Source organism: Cibotium barometz, chromosome 29, assembly GCF_041138505.1.
Source record: "Cibotium barometz isolate CiBa-2024 chromosome 29, ASM4113850v1, whole genome shotgun sequence".
Taxonomy (NCBI): domain Eukaryota; kingdom Viridiplantae; phylum Streptophyta; class Polypodiopsida; order Cyatheales; family Cibotiaceae; genus Cibotium; species Cibotium barometz.
In genome coordinates, this window is record NC_141074.1 from 53,694,146 (window position 1) to 53,721,715 (window position 27,570).

Here is a 27,570-nt window from a genome sequence, read left to right on the forward strand (position 1 = left end):
ATGTTAGAGAGCACTATTGTCCCAAATGCTAAGTCGAAATAGCCAAGAAGGTAGTTTCCCTTTGGTCATGTGCCGTATAATTTTCTAAAAGAAAACCTTAACTCTTGGTAATGACCTTTAGTCACAAGGTAGTTTAGGCCTAGAAAGGAAGGATGGATTGGAGAATGACTTTAAGGTGAAGAGTAGATTGTGCGGCAATTTCTTGCACAATTATTTTACTCAAAAGCTAATAGAATAGAAAAGAAAAGTCCCCTATAAAAGTATCCTTTCATAGTCTAAGACCTTAATGTTCACATGTCTCCCTTCCTAGTAGAAATGCCCATAAGAAAATTAGAAGAGAAGGTGATAACCTCAAGGGAAATTTATATTTAGCCTCTTGACACTTGGTTTAAAAGCTTCTTTTATATGGCTTATATGTTTACCCTCTTTACCTCAATAGGAGAGATATTGGTATGGATTAGTACGAGGTACATACCATGAATCCAAGCATCATTGGATGCTGATAAAACCATAACTTGGAGCTCTAGTAAAAAGTTCTCTTCATAGTTATATGGGTTCCAATAAGATTAGTAAGGTCTAAAAGAGATCCCGAGAGATAACCTTCGATTGAACCTTATAAGGACCCTCGATTTATTGGGATTGCTAGTATAATGAGATTCCAAGTGAAACTGGGATTTATAATGAAATTCCAAGTGAAATTGGGATTTATTTTTGTAATAAATGAATAAGAAGCTATTTATGGGAAATAGGTTTCTTGGACAATGGCCTTGGAACAAAGTAAAGGAACCATCCTTTCAGAAGAGATACGGTTGTGGAGATGGACCGTATGAATCATTGTAGGGATTCACCTACTAGGAAGACTAAGTTATCTTGTCCAGCTTATCTTGTAGTGGTTTATTTACCATAGTTATTTAATAGCCGCTTGATACATTTGCTTGAAGCATATTTATATGTTTTATGAAATGATATTGTGGCATATTGGCATGTGAAGGTACCACATAAGTTAGTTGTTTGCTGTGTGGATGTCATATATGGAGTGCATCACATGAAGGTGGTCATGGGAGACCTTGACCCATCATCTCGATCAAATGTGAGTGAGCTCACAACATACCCGGACGAGGAACGCTAAAGTAGCCTTGGAGTGGACTGGCCCAGACTAGGTGAAGTGATTCAGAAGTAGATAGGCTCCTTAATGGAGGCTAGGACCTGACTTGTTGCAGCACCACGAATTCGACGGTGAGCTACAAGAGTGGATAATGCTTCTCCGTACATGACCTGACCCCTCCTCACAATAACTGAACTTATAGCAACAACCCATGTGCATCTCCATCAACTAGAGCAGCCCACGTGCATCTCCATCGACTAGAGCAGCCAAAGCTTCACAACTATAACAGTATTTTTGGTACCCTTTTTCTCCATTAGCCAGTAATTGGGTTATACTGTCTCCCATCAATTTCCATTGAGAAACTTGGAGAATCAAAGGAATTCATTCACCTGCTCAGCAGCATCCTTGTGTGATAGTTTCAACGAGTATTGGTGGTGATATCTCTTATTCCATTTCTTAGACAATGCAACAGCATCCTCACCTAGTGTATGTGAGAAAACTTCTTTATAAAAATAGAAGAGGAGTAAAACACACTCTTTCACCCCCCTTTGGAAGGGTGGCCAAAATCAAACACGCATTCGGGAGGAGAAAGGACACTGGCTTAACCACCTAGCTATTGTCCCCACCAGAGAACACTTTAAGTACACTGATTATTTCCCCCTCCCTCCTTGGGTGTGAGGAGTCTTAAAAAGATGAGGTGTATGAGGGGAGTGACATGCAAAAACACCCACACACTCGTAAATCATGAAGTGTCAATTTCATTGGGCATCATCTATGCCAAGCCTCCAGCATTGATAAATGCTTCATCCTCATCATCGACCGACAAAAACTCCACTAACATAAGTGCCGTCAACAACCTCTTCACCAGTAGTACTTAACCAAAAAATTTAGCACTAAATTTCCATTGATATTTAACAATGGCAAGCATTGTGCTTAAATCAAATATCTAATCCTTATGCATGCTAGTGGTGATCACATTAATATGGTCTCAATTTGATGGTTCTCTAGATATTTCTCTTCATGATGATGTGCTTACTTGTGATCGTGTGCTTACTTGTGATCATATGCTTACTTGGGATGATTCTCTTCATCACAATGATAATGATGCAATGATCATGCAATCTTTTCTCTCTCTTGATCATCGTGGTCATGATACTTCTATTGATGATGAGCGATGCGATGATTATGCAATTTTCTCTCTCTCTCTTGATCATCACGATCATGATACTTCTATTGATGATGAGCGTAATCATCTACTATGTGCTTCATTGGATGTTATGGTTCTAGTTCTTGGTGATCATGTGCATGATGTACATGAGGAGGATATTTCAGATTATCTTGATCAAGATCTGCATACTCCATATATGTTTGTTCTTGAGAGTGTTCCAGGTTTGGGTTTTGGAGACTGAATACAAAAGGTATGCACAAGCCCTTCCATAAAGATAGTAAGGTGTGTTTAGAAGCTAATTAAGATTGATTAGGATTTTAATCAAGGTAAATTTATGGATTTAAAGGATTTGATGTAAGAGAGCACTATTGTCCCAGACGCTAAATGAAAATAGCCAAGAAGGTAGTTTCCCTTTGGTCATGTGGCTTATAATTTAGTAAAAGAAAACCTTAACTCTTGATAATGACCTTTAGTCACAAGGTAGTTTAGGCCTAGAAAGGAAGGATAAATTGGAGAATGAATTTAAGGTGAAGAGTAGATTGTGGGGCAATTTCTTGCACAGTTATTTTACTCAAAAGCTAATAGAATAGAATAGTCTTCTTCAAAAATTCAGAGAACTCATTGCAGAAGTATTCTCCCCCTCCATTTGACCTTAAGCACTTGCAATATTTTCCTGTTTGCTTTTCAACCAAAACTCTGAAATTCTGAAAGTGAGTGAACACCTCACTCTTCTCCTTCATGAAATATACCCACACTTTCCTTGTGTGGTCATCAATGAAAGTCACATAATACCTGCAGCCTCCCATAGATATGGTCTTCGTAGGACCCCATACATCTGAATGCACAACATCTAGTGCATTTCTGCTCACATATCTGTTACGTGGAAACACATGCTTTGTTTGCTTCCCAAATTGGCATGCTTCACATATTTTCTGCATACCTTCCACTTTAAATTTTGGCAGCCCTGTCACAATTCCTTTAGTCTGCATAGACTTCAATCTCTGCACATTTACATGTCCAATCCTTTTATGCCAAATGTTTGTGTCTGCAACAATTCCTGAACCATTTGCAAACATTGCAGCACTCATCTCAAGCATGTCTACATCCAACGTAAACATTCCGCCCACTCTGTTGCCTTTTGCAACCAACCTGCACTTGTCTTTAAAATCTTCAACATAACATCCATCAGGGTTAAACCGAACCTGCAAACCCTGCTCAATCATCTGGCCAACTGAAACCAGATTCTTTGTTATGTTTGGTACATGAAGTACATCTGCAAGGTACTTCACTTTGCCATCCTGCATAGACAATGGCACATCTCTAACATGGGCAATTGGATGAGCAGTGTCATCCCCTGTTTCCACAAAACCTGGTCTTTCCGGGTTTTTCATCTCCTTGAACCACTCCCCATGACTTGTCATGTGGTTCGAAGCACCTGAATCCACATACCATACATTATCTTTTTGTGCTGCATCAACATTTTTAGACATGGCATTCACGACATGCTGCATAACAAACAACCTTTCATTATCCTCATTATTTCTGCTTGAGGATGCATAGTTGTTTTGTTGCACTTTCCCATTTTGCATGTCAGCCTGCTTTTTATAACATTCTGCTTGCACATGTCCAGGCTTACCACAATAATAGCATTCACGTGCATCATTATATTGCCTTTGCCAATTTCCACGGCCTCTTTGACTCCCCCTGCCTCTGAATTTGCCTCTTCCACCTGCGTGTTGTTGTTGTTATTGATTCTGGGACTATTGTTGTTGTTGCTGCTGCTGGCCATAATTCTGATTACCTGTTTGGCCACCTCATTGACCGCGTCCACAGCCTCCTCTACCTCGTCCTCTTCCTGAACTTGTGTAGAAGGCTTGTTGCTCTGAACTATTTTTGCTTTGTGAAGACTGTTGGTCTTCACCCAAGTTCTTCTCTTCGATAATCAGCATAGACACCAAATCTGTAAAGTTGGGAATGTTTTCCCGAGTCTAAATAGACGTCTTGAATGCCTTGTATTGTGGCCCGAGACCACGTAGACAAACTTCCACCTTGTCATCATCATCTACTGACACACCAATAGATGCAAGGGATTCCACAATACCCTTTATCCTCAATGCATAGTCATTCATAGACATGCTCTTTTTCTCCACAGTATGAAGTTCATTCTTCAACTGTATCTTACGTGCCTTGGTATTTGTTTCATAAAGCTTTACCAAGGTGTCCCACGCCTCCCTGGGGGGACTTGGCATCCTGAATGTGCCCAATCATGATGTCCTGTATACTAATGGAGAGCCAATACATGACTTTCCTGGCTCCTTGGTTCCAGTCTTTAAACTCTTTCACATCTGCAGCAGTCGGATTTATATCTGCTGGTATCTCCGGTGCCTCTTCATGCTCACCTTCTATGTAGTCCCCAATAGCCTTTTCCCATCAGGAAATTCGTCAACCTGAACCTCCAAGCATGGAAGTTATTCTTATCCAGCTTCTCAGCCACAATCTGTGTTATGCCATCATTAGACATCTTGCCAAACACACAATTTTACCAGAAACTGCACTCTAGTTTTTCCTGCACAACTGCTGTATTTTTTGTAGCGGTACTGTAGTACTCTCAAATGTCACAACCAGTGACTTCAATGTGCATACATACACCCAATGGCAACTATAGACCTCTTTGCAGCACCCACAGTGTCTGCACAGTCAATCTGTCTTCCTGCAGTTCTTAAAACAGAGTTCTGCAGAGAATCGATGACTTACCCACAGTGCTTGAAATCGCCTGCTTTTTGAAAAACGGAGGTCCAGACGCACCCAAAACGCATTTTCGGCCCAGAAAACGTAGTCCGATAAGATAGTATAGTTGCCCTATAGCTTTACTCCCGCAAAGAAAGCTCCTCAATTAGAGATCGTTGCCGGTGCCTCCCGTAGAGCTCCCGACAAGGGTGTAGTCACCAACACAAATAGGGAAGAGTAGTTGCAGCTCTTACCCTTGTACCGCTTCCTGTGGTTCTCTTGCTCTTGCAGCTCAGCCCTTAGCACGAACCAGGCTCTGATACCATGAAAAGATGTAGGGGGGAAGAGAGCTTGAGCTCTTGCAAGCACACACACACACTCACAAAACCCTAATAGAGAACACACAAGGTGAGAGGCTGAAAATCTTCTTCTTCTCTACTCAACACTCAACACACCATATACAAGAATAAGAGTACACACAATATGAAAGGTACTCAATCAAATACATACACGGGTTCTCTATAGTGTGAACCCGACTAAATGAGCTGGCGCTATAACTATGCCAGTCTCTAGAATGGCTGTCACACAGCCTGTCATCCCACTTTCACATATCACCCAAGATCTCACCAACCATGCCAGTGGTGTAAGTGTGGGGCCTATCCCCCAGGCGGGACATTAGTGGCCATCGCCTCACTAGACGAGCTCGATATCTCAACAGTGCATGATGTACATGAGGAGGATATTCCAGATTATCTTGATCAAGATCCGCATACTCCATATATGTTTGTTCTTGAGAGTGTTCCAAGTTTGGGTTTTGGAGACTATTGATCTACATGGCAATGAGGCCATTTGGCCCCAAAACTCCACACCTCGATCAAGTTACAAGAGGTCAAAGTCTAGACCCTCTTTCTCATACCTTCTCTTATGTGTTGTTGAAGTAATGGGTGAACCCCTCTCCCCTTTATAGAAGGAGATGGATGAGTTCTAACACCCCATGTGCGATAAATTTCCCATGCTTCTCTTCCCTCTTGTTCCCTCACAGAAATGATGTTGCTCATATTTTTGTTCAACTAGGGCCTTTTTAAGTGAAATTCTAGAAGCTATTTCTTGCCAATGGCAGTAGATTTCGGTATTTTAGTGTGCTTCCTTTTTTATGATGAAAGATGCATATTTAAGTAAGATTAATTACCATTTATTCTTAGCTTTTGTGTTATAAAAATCCCCCAAAGTTTAGGTGGAAATCCGCTCCAAATCATTAAGAATAATTAGACTAGCTTACTAGTGGTCCCTTTTTTAAAAAAAGTCCATATCTTTTAATTGATGATAAACATTCATGAGCTATCCTTTGGGGGTTAATTAGCATGAGTAAGGATAGGTTTAGGATCAATTCGTGACAAAAAATTGCAGCCACCTTATCTTTCTAAAAGTTGAGGACCATAATAACCACGTGTTCTTTACACTGAATGAAAAAAGTATGCACAAGCCTTCCATAAAGATAGTAAGGTGTGTTTAGGAGCTAATTAAGATTGATTAGGATTTTAATCAAGGTAAATTTATGGATTTAAAGGATTTGATGTAAGAGAGCACTATTGTCCCAGATGCTAAATGGAAATAGCCAAGAAGGTAGTTTCCCTTTGGTCATGTGCCTATAATTTTCTAAAAGAAAACCTTAACTATTGATAATGACCTTTAGTCACAAGGTAGTTTAGGCCTAGAAAGGAAGGATGGATTGGAGAATGAATTTAAGGTGAAGAGTAGATTGTGGGGCAATTTCTTGCACAGTTATTTTACTCAAAAGCTAATAGAATAGAAAAGAAAAGTCCCCTATAAAAGTATCCTTTCATAGTCTAAGACCTTAATGTTCACGTATTGCTTCCTAGTAGAAATGCCCATAAGGAAATTAGAAGAGAAGGTGATAACCTCAAGGGACATTTATATTTAGCGTCTTGACACTTGGTTTAAAAGCTTCTTTTGTATGGCTTATATGTTTACCCTCTTTACCTCAATAGGAGAGATATTGGTATGGATTAGTACGAGGTACATACCATGAATCCAAGCATCATTGGATGCTGATAAAAATATAACTTAGAGCTCTAGTAAAAAGTTCTCTTCATAGTTATATGGGTTCCAATAAGATTAGTAAGGACTAAAAGAGATCCCGAGATAACCTTGGAGTGCGTCACATGAAGGTGGTCATGGGAGACCTTGACCCATCTCGATCGAACGTGAGTGAGCTCACAACATACCCGAATGAGGAACGCTAAAGCGGCCTTGGAGTGGACTAGCCCAGACTAGGTGAAGTGATTCAGAAGTAGATAGGCTCCTTAGTGGAGGCTACGACCTGACTTGCTGTAGCACCACAAATTCGACGGTGAGCTACAAGAGTGGATAATGCTTCTCCGTACATGACCTGACCCCTCCTCATAATAACTTATAGCAACAACCCACGTGCATCTCCATCAACTAGAGCAGCCCACGTGCATCTCCATCGACTAGAGCAGCCCATGTGCATCTCCATCGACTAGAGCAGCCAAAGCTTCACAACTAAAACGGTATTTTTGGTACCCTTTTTCTCCATTAGCCAGTAATTGGGTTACACTGTCTCCCATCAATTTCCATTGAGCAACTTGGAGAATCAAGGGAATTCATTCACGTGCTCAGCAGCATCCTTGTGTGATAGCTTCAACGAGTATTGGTGGTGATATCTCTTATTCCATTTCTTAGACAATGCAACAGCATCCTCACCTAGTGTATGTGAGAAAACTTCTTTATAAAAATAGAAGAGGAGGAAAACACGCTCTTTCACCCCCCTTTGGAAAACACACTCTTTCACCCCCTTTGGAAGGGTGGCCAAAATCAAACACGCATTCGGGAGGAGAAAGGACACTGGCTTAACCACCTAGCTATTGTCCCCACTAGAGAACACTTTAAGTACACTGATTATTTCCCCCTCCCTCCTTGGGTGTGAGGAGTCTTAGAAAGATGAGGTGTATGTAAGAGGGGAGTGACATGCAAAAACACCCACACACTCGTAAATCATGAAGTGTCAATTTCATTGGGCATCATCTACGCCAATCCTCCACCATTGATAAATGCTTCATCCTCATCATCGACCGACAAAAACACCACTAATATAAGTGCTGTCAACAACCTCTTCACCAGTAGTACTTAACCAAAAAAGTTAGCACTGAATTTCCATTGATATTTAACAATGGCAAGCATTCTGCTTAAATCAAATATCTAATTCTTATGCATGCTAGTGGTGATCACATTAATGTGGTCTCAATTTGATGGTTCTCTAGATATTGCTCTTCATGTTGATGTGCTTACTTGTGATCGTGTGCTTACTTGGGATGATTCTCTTCATCACAATGATAATGATGTGATGATCATGCAATCTTTTCTCTTTCTTGATCATCATGGTCATGATACTTCTACTGATCATGAGCGATGCGATGATTATGCAATTTTTTCTCTCTCTCTTGATCATCACGATCATGATACTTCTATTGATGATGAGCGTAATCATCTACTATGTGCTTCATTGGATGTTATGGTTCTAGTTCTTGGTGCTCATGTGCATGATGTACATGAGGAGGATATTCCAGATTATCTTGATCAAGATCCGCATACTCCATATATGTTTGTTCTGTAGAGTGTTCCAGGTTTGGGTTTTGGAGACTATTGATCTACATGGCAATGAGGCCATTTGGCCCCAAAACTCCACACCTAGATCAAGTTACAAGAGGTCGAAGCCTAGACCCTCTTTCTCATACCTTCTCTTATGTGTTGTTTAAGTAATGGGTGAACCCCTCTCCCCTTTATAGAAGGAGATGGATGAGTTCCAACACCCCATGTGCGATAAATTTCCCATGCTTCTCTTCCCTCTTGTTCCCTCAGAGAAATGATGTTGCTCATATTTTTGTTCAACTAGGGCCTTTTTAAGTGAAATTCTAGAAGCTATTTCTTGCCAATGGGAGTAGATATCGGTATTTTAGTGTGCTTCCTTTTTTATGATGAAAGATGCATATTTAAGTAAGATTAATTACCATTTATTCTTAGCTTTTGTGTTATAAAAATCCCCCAAAGTTTAGGTGGAAATCAGGTCCAAATCATTAAGAATAATTAGACTAGCTTACTAGTGGTCCCTTTTTTAAAAAAAGTCCATATCTTTTAATTGGTGATAAACATTCATGGGCTATCCTTTGGGGGTTAATTAGCATGAGTAAGGCTAGGTTTAGGATCAATTCGTGACAAAAAATTGCAGCCACCTTATCTTTCTAAAAGTTGAGGACCATAATAACCACGTGTTCTTTACACTGAATGAAAAGTTATGCACAAACACTTCCATAAAGGTGTGTTTAGAAGCTAATTAAGATTGATTAGGATTTTAATCAAGGTAAATTTATGGATTTAAAGGATTTGATGTAAGAGAGAACTATTGTCCCAGATGCTAAATGGAAATAGCCAAGAAGGTAGTTTCCCTTTGGTCATGTGCCTTATAATTTTCTAAAAGAAAACCTTAACTGTTGATAATGACCTTTAGTCACAAGGTAGTTTAGGCCTAGAAAGGAAGGATGGATTGGAGAATGAATTTAAGGTGAAGAGTAGATTGTGGGGCAATTTCTTGCACAGTTATTTTACTCAAAAGCTAATAGAATAGAAAAGAAAAGTCCCCTATAAAAGTATCCTTTCATAGTCTAAGACCTTAATGTTCACGTCTCCCTTCCTAGTAGAAATGCCCATAAGGAAATTAGAAGAGAAGGTGATAACCTCAAGGGACATTTATATTTAGCGTCTTGACACTTGGTTTAAAAGCTTCTTTTATATGGCTTATATGTTTACCCTCTTTACCTCAATAGGAGAGATATTGGTATGGATTAGTAGGAGGTACATACCATGAATCCAAGCATCATTGGATGCTGATAAATCCATAACTGTCCCTTTTTAAGAAAAAAGTCCATATCTTTTAATTGGTGATAAACATTCATGAGCTATCCTTTGGGGGTTAATTAGCATGAGTAAGGCTAGGTTTAGGATCAATTCGTGACAAAAAATTGCAGCCACCTTATCTTTCTAAAAGTTGAGGACCATAATAACCACGTGTTCTTTACATTGAATGAAAAAAGTATGCACAAGCCCTTCCATAAAGATAGTAAGGTGTGTTTAGAAACTAACTAAGATTGATTAGAATTTTAATCAAGGTAAATTTATGGATTTAAAGGATTTGATGTAAGAGAGCACTATTGTCCCAGATGCCAAATGGAAATAGCCAAGAAGGTAGTTTCCCTTTGGTCATGTGCCTTATAATTTTCTAAAAGAAAACCTTAACTCTTGATAATGACCTTTAGTCACAAGGTAGTTTAGGCCTAGAAAGGAAGGATGGATTGGAGAATGAATTTAAGGTGAAGAGTAGATTGTGGGGCAATTTCTTGCACAGTTATTTTACTCAAAAGCTAATAGAATAGAAAAGAAAAGTCCCCTATAAAAGTATCCTTTCATAGTCTAAGACCTTAATGTTCACGTCTCCCTTCCTAGTAGAAATACCCATAAGGAAATTAGAAGAGAAGGTGATGACCTCAAGGGACATTTATATTTAGCGTCTTGACACTTGGTTTAAAATCTTCTTTTGTATGGCTTATATGTTTACCCTCTTTACCTCAATAGGAGAGATATTGGTATGGATTAGTACGAGGTACATACCATGAATCCAAGCATCATTGGATGCTGATAAAACCATAACTTAGAGCTCTAGTAAAAAGTTCTCTTCATAGTTATATGGGTTCCAATAAGATTAGTAAGGACTAAAAGAGATCCTGAGATAACCTTGGACTGAACCTTATAAGGACCCTCGATTTAATGGGATTGCTCTAGTATAATGAGATTCCAAGTGAAACTAGGATTTATAATGAAATTCCAAGTGAAATTGGGATTTATTTTTGTAATAAATGAATAAGAAGCTATTTATGGGAAATAGGTATCTTGGACAATGGCCTTGGAACAAAGTAAAGGAACCATCCTTTCAGAAGAGATACGGTTATGGAGATGGACCGTATGAATCATTGTAGAGATTCACCTAGGAAGACTAAGTTATCTTGTCCAACTTATCTTGCAGTGGTTTATTTACCATATTTATTTAATAGCCGCTTGATACATTTGCTTGAAGCATATTTATATGTTTATGAAATGATGTTGTGGCACATTGGCATGTGAAGGTACCACATAAGTTGGTTGTTTGCTGTGTGGATGTCATATATGGAGTGCGTCACATGAAGGTGGTCATGGGAGACCTTGACCCATCTCGATCGAACGTGAGTGAGCTCACAACATACCCGGACGGGGAACGCTAAAGCAGCCTTGGAGTGGACTAGCCCAGACTAGGTGAAGTGATTCAGAAGTAGATAGGCTCCTTAGTGGAGGCTACGACCTGACTTGCTGTAGCACCACGAACTCGACGGTGAGCTACAAGAGTGGATAATTCTTCTCCATACGTGACCTGACCCCTCCTCACTATAACTTATAGCAACAACCCATGTGCACCTCCATCAACTAGAGCAGCCCACGTGGATCTCCATCGACTAGAGCAGCCCACGTGCATCTCCATCGACTAGAGCTGCCAAAGCTTCACAACTATAACAGTATTTTTGGTACCCTTTTTCTCCATTAGCCAGTAATTGGGTTACACTGTCTCCCATCAATTTCCATTGAGCAACTTGGAGAATCAAAGGAATTCATTCACCTGCTCAGTAGCATCCTTGTGTGATAGCTTCAACGAGTATTGGTGGTGATATCTCTTATTCCATTTCTTAGACAATGCAACAGCATCCTCACCTAGTGTATGTGAGAAAACTTCTTTATAAAAATAGAAGAGGAGGAAAACACGCTCTTTCACCCCCCTTTGGAAGGGTGGCCAAAATCAAACACGCATTCGGGAGGAGAAAGGACACTGGCTTAACCACCTAGCTATTGTCCCCACCAGAGAACACTTTAAGTACACTGATTATTTCCCCCTCCCTCCTTGGGTGTGAGGAGTCTTAAAAAGATGAGGTGTATGTAAGAGGGGAGTGACATGCAAAAACACCCACACACTCGTAAATCATGAAGTGTCAATTTCATTGGGCATCATCTACGCCAATCCTCCACCATTTTTGATAAATGCTCCATCCTCATCATCGACCGACAAAAACTCCACTAATATAAGTGCCATCAACAACCTCTTCACCAGTAGTACTTAACCAAAAAATTTAGCACTAAATTTCCATTGATATTTAACAATGGCAAGCATTGTGCTTAAATCAAATATCTAATCCTTATGCATGCTAGTGGTGATCCCATTGATGTGGTCTCAATTTGATGGTTCTCTTGATATTGCTCTTCATGTTGATGTGCTTACTTGTGATCGTGTGCTTACTTGGGATGATTCTCTTCATCACAATGATAATGATGTGATGATCATGCAATCTTTTCTCTTTCTTGATCATCATGGTCATGATACTTCTATTGATCATGAGCGATGCGATGATTATGCAATTTTTTCTCTCTCTCTCTTGATCATCATCACGATCATGATACTTCTATTGATGATGAGCGTAATCATCTACTATGTGCTTCATTTGATGTTATGGTTCTAGTTCTTGGTGCTCATGTGCATGATGTACATGAGGAGGATATTCCAGATTATCTTGATCAAGATCCGCATACTCCATATATGTTTGTTCTTGAGAGTGTTCCAGGTTTGGGTTTTGGAGACTATTGATCTACATGGCAATGAGGCCATTTGGTCCCAAAACTCCACACCTAGATGAAGTTACAAGAGGTCGAAGCCTAGACCCTCTTCCTCATACCTTCTCTTATGTGTTGTTGAAGTAATGGGTGAACCCCTCTCCCCTTTATAGAAGGAGATGGATGAGTTCTAACACCCCATGTGCGATAAATTTCCCATGCTTCTCTTCCCTCTTGTTCCCTCAGAGAAATGATGTTGCTCATATTTTTGTTCAATTAGGGCCTTTTTAAGTGAAATTCTAGAAGCTATTTCTTGCCAATGGGAGTAGATATCGGTATTTTAGTGTGCTTCCTTTTTTATGATGAAAGATGCATATTTAAGTAAGATTAATTACCATTTATTCTTAGCTTTTGTGTTATAAAAATCCCCCAAAGTTTAGGTGGAAATCAGGTCCAAATCATTAAGAATAATTAGACTAGCTTACTAGTGGTCCCTTTTTTAAAAAAAGTCCATATCTTTTAATTGGTGATAAACATTCATGGGCTATCCTTTGGGGGTTAATTAGCATGAGTAAGGCTAGGTTTAGGATCAATTCGTGACAAAAAATTGCAGCCACCTTATCTTTCTAAAAGTTGAGGACCATAATAACCACGTGTTCTTTACACTGAATGAAAAGTTATGCACAAACACTTCCATAAAGGTGTGTTTAGAAGCTAATTAAGATTGATTAGGATTTTAATCAAGGTAAATTTATGGATTTAAAGGATTTGATGTAAGAGAGAACTATTGTCCCAGATGCTAAATGGAAATAGCCAAGAAGGTAGTTTCCCTTTGGTCATGTGCCTTATAATTTTCTAAAAGAAAACCTTAACTGTTGATAATGACCTTTAGTCACAAGGTAGTTTAGGCCTAGAAAGGAAGGATGGATTGGAGAATGAATTTAAGGTGAAGAGTAGATTGTGGGGCAATTTCTTGCACAGTTATTTTACTCAAAAGCTAATAGAATAGAAAAGAAAAGTCCCCTATAAAAGTATCCTTTCATAGTCTAAGACCTTAATGTTCACGTCTCCCTTCCTAGTAGAAATGCCCATAAGGAAATTAGAAGAGAAGGTGATAACCTCAAGGGACATTTATATTTAGCGTCTTGACACTTGGTTTAAAAGCTTCTTTTATATGGCTTATATGTTTACCCTCTTTACCTCAATAGGAGAGATATTGGTATGGATTAGTAGGAGGTACATACCATGAATCCAAGCATCATTGGATGCTGATAAATCCATAACTGTCCCTTTTTAAGAAAAAAGTCCATATCTTTTAATTGGTGATAAACATTCATGAGCTATCCTTTGGGGGTTAATTAGCATGAGTAAGGCTAGGTTTAGGATCAATTCGTGACAAAAAATTGCAGCCACCTTATCTTTCTAAAAGTTGAGGACCATAATAACCACGTGTTCTTTACATTGAATGAAAAAAGTATGCACAAGCCCTTCCATAAAGATAGTAAGGTGTGTTTAGAAACTAACTAAGATTGATTAGAATTTTAATCAAGGTAAATTTATGGATTTAAAGGATTTGATGTAAGAGAGCACTATTGTCCCAGATGCCAAATGGAAATAGCCAAGAAGGTAGTTTCCCTTTGGTCATGTGCCTTATAATTTTCTAAAAGAAAACCTTAACTCTTGATAATGACCTTTAGTCACAAGGTAGTTTAGGCCTAGAAAGGAAGGATGGATTGGAGAATGAATTTAAGGTGAAGAGTAGATTGTGGGGCAATTTCTTGCACAGTTATTTTACTCAAAAGCTAATAGAATAGAAAAGAAAAGTCCCCTATAAAAGTATCCTTTCATAGTCTAAGACCTTAATGTTCACGTCTCCCTTCCTAGTAGAAATACCCATAAGGAAATTAGAAGAGAAGGTGATGACCTCAAGGGACATTTATATTTAGCGTCTTGACACTTGGTTTAAAATCTTCTTTTGTATGGCTTATATGTTTACCCTCTTTACCTCAATAGGAGAGATATTGGTATGGATTAGTACGAGGTACATACCATGAATCCAAGCATCATTGGATGCTGATAAAACCATAACTTAGAGCTCTAGTAAAAAGTTCTCTTCATAGTTATATGGGTTCCAATAAGATTAGTAAGGACTAAAAGAGATCCTGAGATAACCTTGGACTGAACCTTATAAGGACCCTCGATTTAATGGGATTGCTCTAGTATAATGAGATTCCAAGTGAAACTAGGATTTATAATGAAATTCCAAGTGAAATTGGGATTTATTTTTGTAATAAATGAATAAGAAGCTATTTATGGGAAATAGGTATCTTGGACAATGGCCTTGGAACAAAGTAAAGGAACCATCCTTTCAGAAGAGATACGGTTATGGAGATGGACCGTATGAATCATTGTAGAGATTCACCTAGGAAGACTAAGTTATCTTGTCCAACTTATCTTGCAGTGGTTTATTTACCATATTTATTTAATAGCCGCTTGATACATTTGCTTGAAGCATATTTATATGTTTATGAAATGATGTTGTGGCACATTGGCATGTGAAGGTACCACATAAGTTGGTTGTTTGCTGTGTGGATGTCATATATGGAGTGCGTCACATGAAGGTGGTCATGGGAGACCTTGACCCATCTCGATCGAACGTGAGTGAGCTCACAACATACCCGGACGGGGAACGCTAAAGCAGCCTTGGAGTGGACTAGCCCAGACTAGGTGAAGTGATTCAGAAGTAGATAGGCTCCTTAGTGGAGGCTACGACCTGACTTGCTGTAGCACCACGAACTCGACGGTGAGCTACAAGAGTGGATAATTCTTCTCCATACGTGACCTGACCCCTCCTCACTATAACTTATAGCAACAACCCATGTGCACCTCCATCAACTAGAGCAGCCCACGTGGATCTCCATCGACTAGAGCAGCCCACGTGCATCTCCATCGACTAGAGCTGCCAAAGCTTCACAACTATAACAGTATTTTTGGTACCCTTTTTCTCCATTAGCCAGTAATTGGGTTACACTGTCTCCCATCAATTTCCATTGAGCAACTTGGAGAATCAAAGGAATTCATTCACCTGCTCAGTAGCATCCTTGTGTGATAGCTTCAACGAGTATTGGTGGTGATATCTCTTATTCCATTTCTTAGACAATGCAACAGCATCCTCACCTAGTGTATGTGAGAAAACTTCTTTATAAAAATAGAAGAGGAGGAAAACACGCTCTTTCACCCCCCTTTGGAAGGGTGGCCAAAATCAAACACGCATTCGGGAGGAGAAAGGACACTGGCTTAACCACCTAGCTATTGTCCCCACCAGAGAACACTTTAAGTACACTGATTATTTCCCCCTCCCTCCTTGGGTGTGAGGAGTCTTAAAAAGATGAGGTGTATGTAAGAGGGGAGTGACATGCAAAAACACCCACACACTCGTAAATCATGAAGTGTCAATTTCATTGGGCATCATCTACGCCAATCCTCCACCATTTTTGATAAATGCTCCATCCTCATCATCGACCGACAAAAACTCCACTAATATAAGTGCCATCAACAACCTCTTCACCAGTAGTACTTAACCAAAAAATTTAGCACTAAATTTCCATTGATATTTAACAATGGCAAGCATTGTGCTTAAATCAAATATCTAATCCTTATGCATGCTAGTGGTGATCCCATTGATGTGGTCTCAATTTGATGGTTCTCTTGATATTGCTCTTCATGTTGATGTGCTTACTTGTGATCGTGTGCTTACTTGGGATGATTCTCTTCATCACAATGATAATGATGTGATGATCATGCAATCTTTTCTCTTTCTTGATCATCATGGTCATGATACTTCTATTGATCATGAGCGATGCGATGATTATGCAATTTTTTCTCTCTCTCTCTTGATCATCATCACGATCATGATACTTCTATTGATGATGAGCGTAATCATCTACTATGTGCTTCATTTGATGTTATGGTTCTAGTTCTTGGTGCTCATGTGCATGATGTACATGAGGAGGATATTCCAGATTATCTTGATCAAGATCCGCATACTCCATATATGTTTGTTCTTGAGAGTGTTCCAGGTTTGGGTTTTGGAGACTATTGATCTACATGGCAATGAGGCCATTTGGTCCCAAAACTCCACACCTAGATGAAGTTACAAGAGGTCGAAGCCTAGACCCTCTTCCTCATACCTTCTCTTATGTGTTGTTGAAGTAATGGGTGAACCCCTCTCCCCTTTATAGAAGGAGATGGATGAGTTCTAACACCCCATGTGCGATAAATTTCCCATGCTTCTCTTCCCTCTTGTTCCCTCAGAGAAATGATGTTGCTCATATTTTTGTTCAATTAGGGCCTTTTTAAGTGAAATTCTAGAAGCTATTTCTTGCCAATGGGAGTAGATATCGGTATTTTAGTGTGCTTCCTTTTTTATGATGAAAGATGCATATTTAAGTAAGATTAATTACCATTTATTCTTAGCTTTTGTGTTATAAAAATCCCCCAAAGTTTAGGTGGAAATCAGGTCCAAATCATTAAGAATAATTAGACTAGCTTACTAGTGGTCCCTTTTTTAAAAAAAGTCCATATCTTTTAATTGGTGATAAACATTCATGAGCTATCCTTTGGGGGTTAATTAGCATGAGTAAGGCTAGGTTTAGGATCAATTCGTGACAAAAAAATTGCAGCCACCTTATCTTTCTAAAAGTTGAGGACCATAATAACCACGTGTTCTTTACACTGATGAATGAAAAAAGTATGCACATACCCTTCCATAAAGGTGTGTTTAGAAGCTAATTAAGATTGATTAGGATTTTAATCAAGGTAAATTTATGGATTTAAAGGATTTGATGTAAGAGAGCACTATTGTCCCAGATGCTAAATGGAAATAGCCAAGAGGGTAGTTTCCCTTTGGTCATGTGCCTTATAATTTTCTAAAAGAAAACCTTAACTCTTGATAATGACCTTTAGTCACAAGGTAGTTTAGGCCTAGAAAGGAAGGATGGATTGGAGAATGAATTTAAGGTGAAGAGTAGATTGTGGGGCAATTTCTTGCACAGTTACTTTACTCAAAAGCTAATAGAATAGAAAAGAAAAGTCCCCTATAAAAGTATCCTTTCATAGTCTAAGACCTTAATGTTCACGTCTCCCTTCCTAGTAGAAATACCCATAAGGAAATTAGAAGAGAAGGTGATAACCTCAAGGGACATTTATATTTAGCATCTTGACACTTGGTTTAAAAGCTTCTTTTGTATGGCTTATATGTTTACCCTCTTTACCTCAATAGGAGAGATATTGGTATGGATTAGTACGAGGTACATACCATGAATCCAAGCATCATTGGATGCTGATAAAACCATAACTTAGAGCTCTAGTAAAAAGTTCTCTTCATAGTTATATGGGTTCCAATAAGATTAGTAAGGACTAAAAGAGATCCCGAGATAACCTTGGATTGAACCTTGTAAGGACCCTCGATTTAATGGGATTGCTCTAGTATAATGAGATTCCAAGTGAAACTGGGATTTATAATGAAATTCCAAGTGAAATTGGGATTAATTTCCGTAATAAATGAATAAGAAGCTATTTATGGGAAATAGGTATCTTGGACAATGGCCTTGGAACAAAGTAAAGAAACCATCCTTTCAGAAGAGATACGATTGTGGAGATGGACCGTATGAATCATTGTAGAGATTCACCTAGGAAGACTAAGTTATCTTGTCCAACTTATCTTGCAGTGGTTTATTTACCATAGTTATTTAATAGCCGCTTGATACATTTGCTTGAAGCATATTTATATGTTTATGAAATGATGTTGTGGCACATTGGCATGTGAAGGTACCACATAAGTTGGTTGTTTGCTGTGTGGATGTCATATATGGAGTGCGTCACATGAAGGTGGTCATGGGAGACCTTGACCCATCTCGATTGAACGTGAGTGAGCTCACAACATACCCGGACGGGGAACGCTAAAGCAGCCTTGGAGTGGACTAGCCCAGACTAGGTGAAGTGATTCAGAAGTAGATAGGCTCCTTAGTGGAGGCTACGACCTGACTTGCTGTAGCACCACGAACTCGACGGTGAGCTACAAGAGTGGATAATTCTTCTCCATACGTGACCTGACCCCTCCTCACTATAACTTATAGCAACAACCCATGTGCACCTCCATCAACTAGAGCAGCCCACGTGGATCTCCATCGACTAGAGCAGCCCACGTGCATCTCCATCGACTAGAGCTGCCAAAGCTTCACAACTATAACAGTATTTTTGGTACCCTTTTTCTCCATTAGCCAGTAATTGGGTTACACTGTCTCCCATCAATTTCCATTGAGCAACTTGGAGAATCAAAGGAATTCATTCACCTGCTCAGTAGCATTCTTGTGTGATAGCTTCAACGAGTATTGGTGGTGATATCTCTTATTCCATTTCTTAGACAATGCAACAGCATCCTCACCTAGTGTATGTGAGAAAACTTCTTTATAAAAATAGAAGAGGAGGAAAACACGCTCTTTCACCCCCCTTTGGAAGGGTGGCCAAAATCAAACACGCATTCGGGAGGAGAAAGGACACTGGCTTAACCACCTAGCTATTGTCCCCACCAGAGAACACTTTAAGTACACTGATTATTTCCCCCTCCCTCCTTGGGTGTGAGGAGTCTTAAAAAGATGAGGTGTATGTAAGAGGGGAGTGACATGCAAAAACACCCACACACTCGTAAATCATGAAGTGTCAATTTCATTGGGCATCATCTACGCCAATCCTCCACCATTTTTGATAAATGCTCCATCCTCATCATCGACCGACAAAAACTCCACTAATATAAGTGCCATCAACAACCTCTTCACCAGTAGTACTTAACCAAAAAATTTAGCACTAAATTTCCATTGATATTTAACAATGGCAAGCATTGTGCTTAAATCAAATATCTAATCCTTATGCATGCTAGTGGTGATCCCATTGATGTGGTCTCAATTTGATGGTTCTCTTGATATTGCTCTTCATGTTGATGTGCTTACTTGTGATCGTGTGCTTACTTGGGATGATTCTCTTCATCACAATGATAATGATGTGATGATCATGCAATCTTTTCTCTTTCTTGATCATCATGGTCATGATACTTCTATTGATCATGAGCGATGCGATGATTATGCAATTTTTTCTCTCTCTCTCTTGATCATCATCACGATCATGATACTTCTATTGATGATGAGCGTAATCATCTACTATGTGCTTCATTTGATGTTATGGTTCTAGTTCTTGGTGCTCATGTGCATGATGTACATGAGGAGGATATTCCAGATTATCTTGATCAAGATCCGCATACTCCATATATGTTTGTTCTTGAGAGTGTTCCAGGTTTGGGTTTTGGAGACTATTGATCTACATGGCAATGAGGCCATTTGGTCCCAAAACTCCACACCTAGATGAAGTTACAAGAGGTCGAAGCCTAGACCCTCTTCCTCATACCTTCTCTTATGTGTTGTTGAAGTAATGGGTGAACCCCTCTCCCCTTTATAGAAGGAGATGGATGAGTTCTAACACCCCATGTGCGATAAATTTCCCATGCTTCTCTTCCCTCTTGTTCCCTCAGAGAAATGATGTTGCTCATATTTTTGTTCAATTAGGGCCTTTTTAAGTGAAATTCTAGAAGCTATTTCTTGCCAATGGGAGTAGATATCGGTATTTTAGTGTGCTTCCTTTTTTATGATGAAAGATGCATATTTAAGTAAGATTAATTACCATTTATTCTTAGCTTTTGTGTTATAAAAATCCCCCAAAGTTTAGGTGGAAATCAGGTCCAAATCATTAAGAATAATTAGACTAGCTTACTAGTGGTCCCTTTTTTAAAAAAAGTCCATATCTTTTAATTGGTGATAAACATTCATGAGCTATCCTTTGGGGGTTAATTAGCATGAGTAAGGCTAGGTTTAGGATCAATTCGTGACAAAAAAATTGCAGCCACCTTATCTTTCTAAAAGTTGAGGACCATAATAACCACGTGTTCTTTACACTGATGAATGAAAAAAGTATGCACATACCCTTCCATAAAGGTGTGTTTAGAAGCTAATTAAGATTGATTAGGATTTTAATCAAGGTAAATTTATGGATTTAAAGGATTTGATGTAAGAGAGCACTATTGTCCCAGATGCTAAATGGAAATAGCCAAGAGGGTAGTTTCCCTTTGGTCATGTGCCTTATAATTTTCTAAAAGAAAACCTTAACTCTTGATAATGACCTTTAGTCACAAGGTAGTTTAGGCCTAGAAAGGAAGGATGGATTGGAGAATGAATTTAAGGTGAAGAGTAGATTGTGGGGCAATTTCTTGCACAGTTATTTTACTCAAAAGCTAATAGAATAGAAAAGAAAAGTCCCCTATAAAAGTATCCTTTCATAGTCTAAGACCTTAATGTTCACGTCTCCCTTCCTAGTAGAAATGAACATAAGGAAATTAGAAGAGAAGGTGATAACCTCAAGGGACATTTATATTTAGCGTCTTGACACTTGGTTTAAAAGCTTCTTTTGTATGGCTTATATGTTTACCCTCTTTACCTCAATAGGAGAGATATTGGTATGGATTAGTACGAGGTACATACCATGAATCCAAGCATCATTGGATGCTGATAAAACCATAACTTAGAGCTCTAGTAAAAAGTTCTCTTCATAGTTATATGGGTTCCAATAAGATTAGTAAGGACTAAAAGAGATCCCGAGATAACCTTGGAGTGCGTCACATGAAGGTGGTCATGGGAGACCTTGACCCATCTCGATCGAACGTGAGTGAGCTCACAACATACCCGGATGAGGAACGCTAAAGCGGCCTTGGAGTGGACTAGCCCAGACTAGGTGAAGTGATTCAGAAGTAGATAGGCTCCTTAGTGGAGGGTACGACCTGACTTGCTGTAGCACCACAAATTCGACGGTGAGCTACAAGAGTGGATAATGCTTCTCCGTACGTGACCTGACCCCTCCTCATAATAACTTATAGCAACAACCCACGTGCATCTCCATTAACTAGAGAAGCCCACATGCATCTCCATCGACTAGAGCAGCCCATGTGCATCTCCATCGACTAGAGCAGCCAAAGCTTCACAACTATAACGGTATTTTTGGTACCCTTTTTCTCCATTAGCCAGTAATTGGGTTACACTGTCTCCCATCAATTTCCATTGAGCAACTTGGAGAATCAAGGGAATTCATTCACGTGCTCAGCAGCATCCTTGTGTGATAGCTTCAACGAGTATTGGTTGTGATATCTCTTATTCCATTTCTTAGACAATGCAACAGCATCCTCACCTAGTGTATGTGAGAAAACTTCTTTATAAAAATAGAAGAGGAGGCAAACACACTCTTTCACCCCCCTTTGGAAAACACACTCTTTCACCCCCTTTGGAAGGGTGGCCAAAATCAAACACGCATTCGGGAGGAGAAAGGACACTGGCTTAACCACCTAGCTATTGTCCCCACCAGAGAACACTTTAAGTACACTGATTATTTCCCCCTCCCTCCTTGGGTGTGAGGAGTCTTAAAAAGATGAGGTGTATGTAAGAGGGGAGTGACATGCAAAAACACCCACACACTCGTAAATCATGAAGTGTCAATTTCATTGGGCATCATCTACGCCAATCCTCCACCATTGATAAATGCTTCATCCTCATCATCGACCGACAAAAACTCCACTAATGTAAGTGCCGTCAACAACCTCTTCACCAGTAGTACTTAACCAAAAAAGTTAGCACTGAATTTCCATTGATATTTAACAATGGCAAGCATTCTGCTTAAATCAAATATCTGATTCTTATGCATGCTAGTGGTGATCACATTAATGTGGTCTCAATTTGATTGTTCTCTAGATATTGCTCTTCATGTTGATGTGCTTACTTGTGATCGTGTGCTTACTTGGGATGATTCTCTTCATCACAATGATAATGATGTGATGATCATGCAATCTTTTCTCTTTCTTGATCATCATGGTCATGATACTTCTATTGATCATGAGCGATGCGATGATTATGCAATTTTTTCTCTCTCTTGATCATCACGATCATGATACTTCTATTGATGATGAGCGTAATCATCTACTATGTGCTTCATTGGATGTTATGGTTCTAGTTCTTGGTGCTCATGTGCATGATGTACATGAGGAGGATATTCCAGATTATCCTGATCAAGATCCGCATACTCCATATATGTTTGTTCTTGAGAGTGTTCCAGGTTTGGGTTTTGGAGACTATTGATCTACATGGCAATGAGGCCATTTGGCCCCAAAACTCCACACCTAGATCAAGTTACAAGAGGTCGAAGCCTAGACCCTCTTTCTCATACCTTCTCTTATGTGTTGTTGAAGTAATGGGTGAACCCCTCTCCCCTTTATAGAAGGAGATGGATGAGTTCCAACACCCCATGTGCGATAAATTTCCCATGCTTCTCTTCCCTCTTGTTCCCTCACAGAAATGATGTTGCTCATATTTTTGTTCAACTAGGGCCTTTTTAAGTGAAATTCTAGAAGCTATTTCTTGCCAATGGGAGTAGATATCGGTATTTTAGTGTGCTTCCTTTTTTATGATGAAAGATGCATATTTAAGTAAGATTAATTACCATTTATTCTTAGCTTTTGTGTTATAAAAATCCCCCAAAGTTTAGGTGGAAATCAGGTCCAAATCATTAAGAATAATTAGACTAGCTTACTAGTGGTCCCTTTTTTAAAAAAAGTCCATATCTTTTAATTGGTGATAAACATTCATGGGCTATCCTTTGGGGGTTAATTAGCATGAGTAAGGCTAGGTTTAGGATCAATTCGTGACAAAAAATTGCAGCCACCTTATCTTTCTAAAAGTTGAGGACCATAATAACCACGTGTTCTTTACACTGAATGAAAAGTTATGCACAAACACTTCCATAAAGGTGTGTTTAGAAGCTAATTAAGATTGATTAGGATTTTAATCAAGGTAAATTTATGGATTTAAAGGATTTGATGTAAGAGAGAACTATTGTCCCAGATGCTAAATGGAAATAGCCAAGAAGGTAGTTTCCCTTTGGTCATGTGCCTTATAATTTTCTAAAAGAAAACCTTAACTCTTGATAATGACCTTTAGTCACAAGGTAGTTTAGGCCTAGAAAGGAAGGATGGATTGGAGAATGAATTTAAGGTGAAGAGTAGATTGTGGGGCAATTTCTTGCACAGTTATTTTACTCAAAAGCTAATAGAATAGAAAAGAAAAGTCCCCTATAAAAGTATCCTTTCATAGTCTAAGACCTTAATGTTCACGTATTGCTTCCTAGTAGAAATGCCCATAAGGAAATTAGAAGAGAAGGTGATAACCTCAAGGGACATTTATATTTAGCGTCTTGACACTTGGTTTAAAATCTTCTTTTGTATGGCTTATATGTTTACCCTCTTTACCTCAATAGGAGAGATATTGGTATGGATTAGTACGAGGTACATACCATGAATCCAAGCATCATTGGATGCTGATAAAACCATAACTGTCCCTTTAAAAAAAAAAAGTCCATATCTTTTAATTGGTGATAAACATTCATGAGCTATCCTTTGGGGGTTAATTAGCATGAGTAAGGCTAGGTTTAGGATCAATTCGTGACAAAAAATTGTAGCCACCTTATCTTTCTAAAAGTTGAGGACCATAATAACCATGTGTTCTTTATATTGAATGAAAAAAGTATGCACAAGCCCTTCCATAAAGATGGTAAGGAGTGTTTAGAAGCTAACTAAGATTGATTAGAATTTTAATCAAGGTAAATTTATGGATTTAAAGGATTTGATGTAAGAGAGCACTATTGTCCCAGATGCCAAATGGAAATAGCCAAGAAGGTAGTTTCCCTTTGGTCATGTGCCTTATAATTTTCTAAAAGAAAACCTTAACTCTTGATAATGACCTTTAGTCACAAGGTAGTTTAGGCCTAGAAAGGAAGGATGGATTGGAGAATGAATTTAAGGTGAAGAGTAGATTGTGGGGCAATTTCTTGCACAGTTATTTTACTCAAAAGCTAATAGAATAGAAAAGAAAAGTCCCCTATAAAAGTATCCTTTCATAGTCTAAGACCTTAATGTTCACGTCTCCCTTCCTAGTAGAAATACCCATAAGGAAATTAGAAGAGAAGGTGATGACCTCAAGGGACATTTATATTTAGCGTCTTGACACTTGGTTTAAAATCTTCTTTTGTATGGCTTATATGTTTACCCTCTTTACCTCAATAGGAGAGATATTGGTATGGATTAGTACGAGGTACATACCATGAATCCAAGCATCATTGGATGCTGATAAAACCATAACTTAGAGCTCTAGTAAAAAGTTCTCTTCATAGTTATATGGGTTCCAATAAGATTAGTAAGGACTAAAAGAGATCCTGAGATAACCTTGGACTGAACCTTATAAGGACCCTCGATTTAATGGGATTGCTCTAGTATAATGAGATTCCAAGTGAAACTAGGATTTATAATGAAATTCCAAGTGAAATTGGGATTTATTTTTGTAATAAATGAATAAGAAGCTATTTATGGGAAATAGGTATCTTGGACAATGGCCTTGGAACAAAGTAAAGGAACCATCCTTTCAGAAGAGATACGGTTATGGAGATGGACCGTATGAATCATTGTAGAGATTCACCTAGGAAGACTAAGTTATCTTCTCCAACTTATCTTGCAGTGGTTTATTTACCATAGTTATTTAATAGCCGCTTGATACATTTGCTTGAAGCATATTTATATGTTTATGAAATGATGTTGTGGCACATTGGCATGTGAAGGTACCACATAAGTTGGTTGTTTGCTGTGTGGATGTCATATATGGAGTGCGTCACATGAAGGTGGTCATGGGAGACCTTGACCCATCTCGATCGAACGTGAGTGAGCTCACAACATACCCGGACGGGGAACGCTAAAGCAGCCTTGGAGTGGACTAGCCCAGACTAGGTGAAGTGATTCAGAAGTAGATAGGCTCCTTAGTGGAGGCTACGACCTGACTTGCTGTAGCACCACGAACTCGACGGTGAGCTACAAGAGTGGATAATTCTTCTCCATACGTGACCTGACCCCTCCTCACTATAACTTATAGCAACAACCCATGTGCATCTCCATCAACTAGAGCAGCCCACGTGGATCTCCATCGACTAGAGCAGCCCACGTGCATCTCCATCGACTAGAGCAGCCAAAGCTTCACAACTATAACAGTATTTTTGGTACCCTTTTTCTCCATTAGCCAGTAATTGGGTTACACTGTCTCCCATCAATTTCCATTGAGCAACTTGGAGAATCAAAGGAATTCATTCACCTGCTCAGTAGCATCCTTGTGTGACAGCTTCAACGAGTATTGGTGGTGATATCTCTTATTCCATTTCTTAGACAATGCAACAGCATCCTCACCTAGTGTATGTGAGAAAACTTCTTTATAAAAATAGAAGAGGAGGAAAACACGCTCTTTCACCCCCCTTTGGAAGGGTGGCCAAAATCAAACACGCATTCGGGAGGAGAAAGGACACTGGCTTAACCACCTAGCTATTGTCCCCACCAGAGAACACTTTAAGTACACTGATTATTTCCCCCTCCCTCCTTGGGTGTGAGGAGTCTTAAAAAGATGAGGTGTATGTAAGAGGGGAGTGACATCCAAAAACACCCACACACTCGTAAATCATGAAGTGTCAATTTCATTGGGCATCATCTACGCCAATCCTCCACCATTGATAAATGCTTCATCCTCATCATCGACCGACAAAAACTCCACTAATATAAGTGCCATCAACAACCTCTTCACCAGTAGTACTTAACCAAAAAATTTAGCACTAAATTTCCATTGATATTTAACAATGGCAAGCATTGTGCTTAAATCAAATATCTAATCCTTATGCATGCTAGTGGTGATCCCATTGATGTGATCTCAATTTGATGGTTCTCTTGATATTGCTCTTCATGTTGATGTGCTTACTTGTGATCGTGTGCTTACTTGGGATGATTCTCTTCATCACAATGATAATGATGTGATGATCATGCAATCTTTTCTCTTTCTTGATCATCATGGTCATGATACTTCTATTGATCATGAGCGATGCGATGATTATGCAATTTTTTCTCTCTCTCTTGATCATCATCACGATCATGATACTTCTATTGATGATGAGCGTAATCATCTACTATGTGCTTCATTGGATGTTATGGTTCTAGTTCTTGGTGCTCATGTGCATGATGTACATGAGGAGGATATTCCAGATTATCTTGATCAAGATCCGCATACTCCATATATGTTTGTTCTTGAGAGTGTTCCAGGTTTGGGTTTTGGAGACTATTGATCTACATGGCAATGAGGCCATTTGGCCCCAAAACTCCACACCTAGATCAAGTTACAAGAGGTCGAAGCCTAGACCCTCTTCCTCATACCTTCTCTTATGTGTTGTTGAAGTAATGGGTGAACCCCTCTCCCCTTTATAGAAGGAGATGGATGAGTTCTAACACCCCATGTGCGAAAATTTCCCATGCTTCTCTTCCCTCTTGTTCCCTCAGAGAAATGATGTTGCTCATATTTTTGTTCAACTAGTGTAAGATCCCTGTTCCCACCGAGCAACGGATTCGGGGTACTGGTAGCAGAAGTAGCGCTTCTCGCGCGGGACAGGGGTCCCACACTCGGGGCCTCGCCCAACGGATATCCGGATAAGAGACTAATCCGTCGGTTGTTCCAAAATCGAGCCCGGAAAAACTTTCTTAACCGGAAGCACAGGCGATTCCACCAGGATAACTTTTTACTCTAACGTAGTCAAGATCATTTCTGATCGAGATGATCCAATTACATCTATAAGCTACTTAGTCATTCAAGGAAGAAACTTGCACTTGGATCATTGGGATCAACGCTTT